The sequence below is a fragment of the Lithobates pipiens genome, unplaced genomic scaffold, assembly GCF_037356315.1.
Source record: "Lithobates pipiens isolate NorthernLeopardFrog02 unplaced genomic scaffold, aLitPip1_a1.2 Scaffold_18, whole genome shotgun sequence".
In the NCBI taxonomy this organism is placed as follows: domain Eukaryota; kingdom Metazoa; phylum Chordata; class Amphibia; order Anura; family Ranidae; genus Lithobates; species Lithobates pipiens.
In genome coordinates, this window is record NW_027507758.1 from 542,403,654 (window position 1) to 542,413,146 (window position 9,493).

Sequence of the window (9,493 nt, forward strand, 5' to 3'; positions counted from 1 at the left end):
ATAATGACTCCATCCCCTTTTAAATCTCACCAAACAGATTTTTTTTTAATACACCAGAGTGAGTAAGATCTGTGCCTCTTAAGGCCTGTACACACGCTTTGATTTTCGGATGTCAATTGTGTTACGACGACCGATCGTCCGCAAATCTTACCGTTTCTACGCTGCTTTTGACAGCCAATTTCTCTTTTTCGCCAGACAAAAGCTGGATGTGCAGACTATAAAATTTTTATCGGATGTGAACTCAACGTCTGATTTTCATTTTATTAGTATGCATGCATGCTCAGAAACGAAAGAAGACATACAAAACTATTCAACACGTTACGTCACTTACATCGTAACATAGTTAGTACGGTTGAATAAACCAGTCCATCCAGTTCAACCTGAATGAGTTTCTACAATTGTCCCTATCCCTGTACATTGCACACTCACATCGGTCCCTACCCTCAAGGAGCTCACAATCCAAGGTCCCCATTCATATACTAGGGCCAATTTTGGACAGAAGCCAATTAACCTACCAGCATGTCTTTGGAGTATGGGAGGAAACCAGAGTACCCGGAGGAAACCCACACAGGTACAGGGAGAACATGAAAACTCCAGGCAGGTAGTGTCGTGGTTGGGATTCAAACCAGCGACCCTTTTTACTGCTAGGTGAGAGTGCTCTTCACTTTCCACATGAGACTAGCATGCCACAAAAATGGGACGTTCTGTCGTCTGAAAATCAAAGCGTGTGTAGGAGGCTTTACTGACCTTATGTAAGTGAATCAGGCTGAATAGTCAGCGCCAACAACTAATGTACGCCAAATACATTTTTCACTAAGCAAGGAAACCGCCCTTGATCAGAGCAAGTAAAATGCTTTATGGTCACTTCCTTTATTTGATGTATTTGGGGACAACAAACATTATCCTGATAAGTAAAAATACTCTGTTTTCCTGCCAAGGCAATTGATAAGTAATTTGTCACACCCGACCTGCCTTTATGTGGTAAAGTTTAGGGTCCATTTACATTTTTGAGGTGTATTAACCATAATGTGCTAAGGCAGCCTATTGAAATGAATGGGTTGCCAATACACCCCGACTTTAGTATGCATTGCCACAACTTGTGTCATGCTGCAATGCAGGTGTGCTGACTTGGGGTATGGTGTCATATATGGTATGTAGAGTGCATTGTGGTAACGTGCATGTTAAAGCCCAACTCCAGGAATTTGGAAAAAAATGTAATCTCTAGGGCAGTGGTCCTCAACCACTGGGTTGTGACCTCTGCCTTCCTCCTCCCAGGCCTTCAGCCATCTGCAGATCCCCTAACCTCCCACAGTGCCTTCAAGCTCCCATATTGGTCCACCATACTCCTTAACCACCCACAGTATCCCACAGTGCCCCCATCCCCAAGTCCCTGCAATCTAAAGAGCAAAAAGAACCCCATCCCCAGGTTCCTGCAATGTACTCCAGTCTATTACAGTGCCATGGTGAGACCCACAGACACCTCCAGAGACCCACAACCCCCACAGTTGCTGAAGCTCCCTCCAGAATCCCCTACATCTGCTGCAGATTATCCTAACCCCCTACAGAACCCCAATCCCCCCACAGTCACATGCAGCCACATCCAGACCCTTCTAGCATTTTTAGTACATATTTTGTATCTCAATATTCTTGTGTTAATATATATTTTTTTATTTGTTACTGTTCTTATATGGAAGGTTCTTAAAGGATTTACCAGGCCCTGCTCTCAATAAGGTTGAAAACCAATGATGTAAGGGTAATGGAACCGGCAGGATTATTTACCCTCTGCCCAGCTCCTCCCCAAAGCTTTGGTCTGTGGAGGTTCTCTTGGCATTATCATGTACAATGTAGGGCTAATAACCTTGTATTGTATATGGTGGTGGGGGCAAATGTGCAACCATGGCCAGGAATGTCTTACAAAAGTAACTGCAGTGAAATCAGTCACAACTCTGGAAGGACACTGCTGAAGCACAGAATAAGGTAAATATATCTTCTTATTGCAGACCTCCTAGACCTAATGATCATTGAACCCTTGCAGTGAGGTGGTGTGGAGGGGGGGGGGGGGGGGGGGGGTTGGAGGAAATTGCAAGTTCACAATTTTTCTAATTCCTTTAACACACATTACCACAATGCAAAAGTGTAATTTGGCCAGAAATTAAAATGATTTAACAACTTTCAAAGAGGCTCTGTTACTTTGCCCATGTCCATACCAGAGTGACAAAATGTCTTAAAAGCCCATCCCCAACCTACTTTTACTCACATCACTGCACTTCAATGTATCTTCAATGCGTCTTCAGAGTCTGGGAGTTGTGAGCACCACATTGTGTTATAGGATGCCATAGATGGGTCCTGGATGGAAGGCATATTTCTTCACTATTTGGGTTGGGGCCCCTTTAATGGGAATGGTTGAAAGGTAAAATTGAGGACCCCAGGTGTCCTCACTCATGAGGGGTTCTGGGGTAGTCCAGCTAGAGAGGAGCCTAAGCCCTTATTAGGGGCCTGGAATTTCAGAGGTTCAAACTATTTTAGGTGGGAAAAACTCAAAACCGTGATTACAGGGACTTTGGTCCTGAAAGGGTTGATCCAGGTGCCTCAGAACCCAGATAAAGAAACAGGGGAAACAGTTGAGTGAGTTGGACACACCTGAGTGAGCAGACTGAACCAGTTTGAAATTGTGTCACGGTTGCTGAATTGTGAAAGCCTCCTCTTTGGGACCCCTGGGTGGGGCAGTGTGCCATTATCTTCTTTTGTGGCACTGAAACAGAGTTATGGACTATTTTGTGTTCTTTTGCTGAAGTAAGCTATTTTTTTTTCCACACAAGTTTTGAACTGTGAGCATATTCCAGTAAAGACTTTCACAAGTGGCTGGTGGTGATCCTGAGATCCCATGGAACAATGTACATGCTTTTTTTTAATGCTTTTTTTGACAGGGTTTTGTGTGTAATGACCAGTTTCCTCCTTCTACAAAAAAATGCATGAAAATGCAAAAAAAGCACATAAAAATGCAAAAACATGCTTTATAAATACACTGCAAATGCATAATTATGCAGCAGCACTAGTGTAAACCTAGCCTAATTGTTCTGGGTCAGTGCCCCACAAAAGTTTGTAGCCAGTGAGTTAGTATGAGAGCCAGACAACTAGCCTAAGGCCGCGTACACACGCGGGGACTGTTCGCCCAACTTTGTCCGTCAAACAGTTTCGGCAAACAGTCCGCTCAAACTTAGCATGGACGGACATGGCCACACACGACGGACGAACAGTTTGCTGAAACCGTGCGCGATGACGTGAACGGCACGTACGACGGGACGAAAAATACGACGTCCTATACACTGCATTATAGCTTTCGGCGTGAAAATCCTTTCTGAGCATGCGCGAGACTTAGTTGGCCGAACAAGCCTACACACGAGCGAACAGTCCGCTGAAACCTTGTTTCAGCGGACAGTTTTTCGGAATTTCCGTAAGACCTTGTTCGTCCAACTGTCCGCTGAAACTGTCCGCTGAAACTGTCCGCTGAAACTGTCCGCTGAAGCCCCACACACGAGCGGACTGTCCGCCCAAACACTGTTCAGCGGACAAGGTTGGGCGAACAGTCCGCGCGTGTGTACGCGGCCTAATAATAAAACAACACCGAGGTTAAATTGAACTCAATACAGATATACAGTGCATCAGGGAAGTATTCACAGTGCTTCACTTTTTCCACATTTTGTTATGTTACAGCCTTATTTAAAAATTGATTAAATTCATTATTTTCCTCAAAATTCTACAAACAACACCCCATACTGCCAATGTGAAAAAAGTTTGTTTGAAATATTTGCAAATTTATTAAAAAAATATATATTTTTTAAAAAATCACATGTACATAACACAGCCTTTGCTCACAACTTTGTTGAAGTACCTTTGGCACCAATTACAACCTCAAGTCTTTTTGAGTATGATGCTACAAGTTTGGCACATCTACTTTTGGGCAGTTTCTCCCATTCTTCTTTGCAGGACCTCTCAAGCTCAATCAGGTTGGATGGGGAGCTTTGGTGCACAGTCATTTTCAGATCTCTCCAGAGATGTTTAATCGGGTTCAAGTCTGGGCTCTGGCTGGGCAACTCAAGGACATACACAGAGTTGCCCCATAGCCACTCCTTTGTTATCTTGGCTGTGTGCTTAGGGTCATTATCTTGTTGGAAGATGAACCTTCACCCCAGTCTGAGGTTCAGAGCGCTCTGGAGCAGGTTTTCAACAAGGATGTCTCTTTACATTGCTGCATTCATCTTTCCCTCGATCCTGACTAGTCTCCCAGTTCCTGCTGCTGAAACACATCCCCACAGCATGATACTGCCACCACAATGCTTCACTGTAGGGATGGTCTTAGCAAGATGATGAGCAGTGCCTGGTTTTCTAAAGACATGACACTTGCCATTCAGGCCAAAGAGTTAAATCTTTTTTTCATCAGATCAGAGAATTTTGTTTATCGTGGTCTGAGAGTCCTTTGGGTGCCTTTGGAAAACTCCAGACAGGCTGTCATGTGCCTTTTACTGGAGGAGTGGCTTCCATCTGGCCTTCCACTCTACCATACAGGCCTGATTGGTGGAGTACTGAAGAGAGGGTTGTTCTTCTGGAAGGTTCTCCTCTCTCCACAGAGAAACTCTGGAGCTCTGTCATAGTGACCATTGGGTTCTTGGTCACCTCCCCCCAATTGCTTAGTTTGGCTAGGCAGCCCACTCTAGGAAGAGTCCCGGTGGTTCCAAACTTCTTCCATTTACGGATGATGGAGGCCATTGTGCTCATTGGGACCTTCAATTCTGCAGAAATGTTTCTGTACCCTTCCCCAGATGTGTACCTTGACACAATCCAGTCTCTGAGGTCTACAGACAATTCTTTTGACTTTATGGCTCAGTTTGTGCTCTGACATGCACTGTTAACTGTGGGGCCTTATATAAACAGATGTGTGCCTTTCCAAAACAGATCTAATCAACTGAATTTACCACAGGTAAGTTGTAGAAACATCTCAAGGATGATCAGTGGAAACAGGATGCACCTGAGCTCAATTTTAAGTGTCATGGCAAAGGCTGTGATGTGATTTTTTCGATTTTTTTTTTCTTTAATACATTTGCAAAGATTTCAAATAAACTTCTTTCCTGTTGTCATTATGGGGTATTGGTTGTAGAATTTTGAGGAAAATAATGAATTTAATACATTTTGGAATAAGGCTGTAACATGTGGATACTTTCTGGATGCACGGTGAAAGACACAAATGATGGTGGCTCTGTATTCATTAATAATGATTTATATATATATATATATATATATATATATATATATATATATATATAAATAATTTCAAGTACTTATATAGTGCCATCAATTTACACAGAGCTTTACATGTTTATTATACAGTATCTCACAAAAGTGAGTATACCTGTCACTTTTTTGTAAATATTGTATTATATATTTTCTTTTCATGTAACAACTCTGAAGAAATTACACTTTGCTACAATGTAAAGTAGTGAGTGTACAGCTTGTATAGTAATCTAAATTTGCTGTCCCCTCAAAATAACTCAACACACAGCCATTAATGTCTAAACTGCTGGCAACAAAAGTGAGTACACCCCTAAGTGAAAATTTACAAATTGGGAACAATTAGCCATTTTCCTTCCCCGGTGTCATGTGACTCGTTAGTGTTACAACGTGTCAGGTGTGAATGGGGAGCAGGTGTGTTAAATTTGGTGTTATCACTCTCATCATCTCATACTGGTCACTGGAAGTTCAACATGGCACCTCATGGCAAAGAACACTCTGAGGATCTGAAAAACAGAATTGTTGCTCTACATAAAAATGTCCTAGGCTATAAGAAGATTGCTAAGACCCTGAAACTGAGCTGCAGCACAGTGGCCAAGACCATACAGAGGTTTAGCAGGACTTGTTCCAATCAGAACAAGCCTCGCCATGGTCGACCAAAGAAGTTGAGTGCATGTGCTCAGCATCATATCCAGAGGTTGCCTCTGGGAAATAGACATATGAGTGCTGCAAGCATTGCTGCAGAGGTTGATGGGGTGGGAGGGTCAGCCTGTCAGTGCTCAGACCATATACCACACACTGCATCAAATTGCTCTGCATGGTTGTCATCCCAGAAGGAAGCCTTTTCTAAAGATGATGCACAAGAAAACCAGAAATCAGTTTGCTGAAGACAAGCAGACTAAGGACATGGATTACTGGAACCATGTCCTGTGGTCTGATGAGACCAAGATAAACGTATTTGGTTCAGATGGTGTCACGCGTGTGTGGTGCCTACAGTCAAGCTTGGTGGTGGGAGTGTCATGGTCTGGGGCTGCATGAGTGCTGCCGGCCTGGCACTGAGGAGCTACAGTTCATTAAGGGAACCATAAAAGCCAACATGATGGTGAAGGTGATGGATTGGCCAAGCAACCCTATTGAGCATCTGTGGGGCATCCTCAAATGGAAGGTGGAGGAGCGCAAGGTCTCTAACATCCACCAGCTCTGTGATGTCATCATAGAGGAGTGGAAGAGTACTCCATCGGCCACCTGTGAAGCTCTGGTGAACTCCATGCACAAGAAGGTTAAGGCAGTGTTGGAAAATAATGGTGGCCCTACACAGTATTGACACTTTGGGCCCAATTTGGACATTTTCACTTAGGGGTGTACTCACTTTTGTTGCCAGCGGTTTAGACATTAATGGCTGTGTGCTGAGTTATTTTGCAGGGACAGCAAATGTACACTGTTATACAAGCTGTACACTCACTACTTTCCATTGTAGCAAAGTGTAATTTCTTCAGTGTTGTCACATGAAAAGGTATAATAAAATATTTACAAAAATGTGAGGGGTGTACTCGCTTTTGTGAGATACCGTGTGTGTATATATATATATATATATATATATATATATATATACAGTATCTCACAAAAGTGAGTACACCCCTCACATTTTTGTAAATATTTTAGTGTATGTAAATGTATAGTAGTGAGTGTACAGCTTGTTTAACAGTGTAAATTGGCTGTACCCTCAAAATGACTCAACACACAGCCATTAATGTCACAACCGCTGGCAACAAAAGTGAGTACACCCCTAAGTGAAAATGTCCAAATTGGTCCCAGAGTGGCAATATTTTGTGCGGCCACCATTATTTTCCAGCACTGCCTTAACCCTCTTGGGCATGGAGTTCACCAGAGCTTCACAGGTTGCCATTAGAGTCTTCTTCCACTCCTCCACGATGATATTACACAGCTGGTAGAGGTAAGAGGCCTTGCGCTCCTCCACAGATGCTCAATAGGGTTTAGGTCTGGAGACATGCTTGGTCAGTCCATCACCTTTACCCCCAGCTTCTTTAGCAAGGCTTGGAGGTCGCTATCATGTAGGAATACTGCCCTGTGTCTTCGAAGGGAGGGGATCATGCTCAGCTTCAGTATGTCACAGTACATGTTGGCATTCATGGTTCCCGCAATGAACTGTAGCTCCCCAGTGCCGGCAGCACTCATCATGCAGCCCTAGACCATGACACTCCAACCCCCATGCTTGACGGTAGGCAAGACACATTTGTCTTTGTACTCCACATCTGGTTGCCACCACGCATGCTCAGTGTTGGTCATCTTACTTTAAAAAAGTAATTAGTTAAGTTACAAATAATTTCTCCCAAAAAGTAATTGCGTTAGTAACTCAGTTACTACATTGGAAAAGTAATTAGTTACTCAGCAAAGTAACTGTGACAGGGGTGGCAGCGGTGGTACTTGAGGGGGTGGCAGCGGTGGTACTTGAGGGGTGGCAGCGGTGGTACTGGGGGGGTGGCAGTGGTGGTGGTGTACTTGGGGGGGTGGCAGTGGTGTTGGTGTACAGTACTTGGGGGGGGTGGCAGCGGTGGTACTTGGGGGGTGGCAGCAGTGGTGTACTTGGGGGGGGGGGGTGCAGGCAGCGGTGGTACTTGGGGGTGAAGCAGCGGTGGTGGTGCCATCCTCTCCCACCACCACCTGGGCCTCTTACTGATCCCATACCCCACCACCACTGAACTCATCCCTACCGTATCCCCCATCACCTCTGTTGTAGAAGTGATGGTGGGTGGGTAGGGATGGGATCAGTAAGAAGCAGAGGTGGTGGAGGACTTGGGATGGATCAATTGCACTGCAATTCGAATCATCAGACAATCACTTACTTGAATACCTCCAGGGATGCCTTTCCTCAAGGGGAGAGAGAGAGACCCTCCCCTTCACTCGATTCATTTTTCAGTGTCCGCCCCACCTCCCTACATTCTCTCTATTTCGATAGGCGGGGCAGGATGGTGCGGTCCAGACAGTCTCTCTTCTCAGCTCAGCGGGCGAAAGCCCCCTCCCTGTGGCAGAACGAACGGCCAGGCAGCGGGGCCACGGTGTGTCTCCCGGGCGGTAGATGTAATTGCGGTAACGCTGCCCAAGTAATGGGAACTGAGTTACCATGAGGGGAAGAGTAATCAGTTAGATTACTTGTTACCCTCTAAAGTAACTGCGCTAAGTAACTCCGTTTATTTTAACTGAGTTACTTACATCACTGCACACGCATGACACCATCTTAACCAAATATTTTTATATTGGTCTCATCAGACCACAGGACATGGTTCCAGTAATCCACGTCCTTAGTCTGCTTGTCTTCAGCAAACTATTTGCAGGATTTCTTGTGCATCATCTTTAGAAGAGGCTTCCTTCTGGGACAACAGCCATATAGATCAGTTTGATGCAGTGTGCGGAGTATGGTCTGAGCACTGACAGGCTAACCCCCACCCCTTCAACCTCTGCAGCAAAGCTGGCAGCACTCATACATTTATTTCCTAAAGACAACCTCTGGATATGACGCTGAGCACGTGCACTCACACGGTTTCAGGGTCTTGGCAATCTTTATGTAGAGCAACAATTATTTTTTTCAGATTCTCAAAGAGTTCTTTGCCATGAGGTGCCATGTTGAACTTCCAGTGACCAGTATGAGAGAGTGAGAGCGATAACACCAAATTTAACACACCTGCTCCTCATTCACACCTGAAACCTTGTACCACTGACGAGTTACATGACATCGGGCAGGAAAAAAATGGCTAATCGGGCCCAATTTGGACTTCTTCACTTAGGTGTGTACTCACTTTTGTTGCCAGCGGTTTAGACATTGACTGTGTGTCAAGTTATTTTGAGGGGACAGCAAACTTACACTGTTATACAAGCTGTACACTCACTACATTACATTGTAGCAAAGTGTCATTTCTTCAGTGTTGTCACATGAAAAGATATAATAAAATATTTACAAAAATGTGAGGGATGTACTCACTTTTGTGAGATACTGTATATACATACACACACACATACTCATATATGTGTACCCATGCCCCATAGGGGTTGGTGATTACTGTGGTTCATCTGACACCCTGTCCAGCCAGACATCCAACTCTCAATCACTCAGAGACATAGAACAGTCCATAAGCTTTGTTTTTTGTTCTTTTAATAAGGGGGTTAACTTGGATGGGTAAAGGAAAGTTAT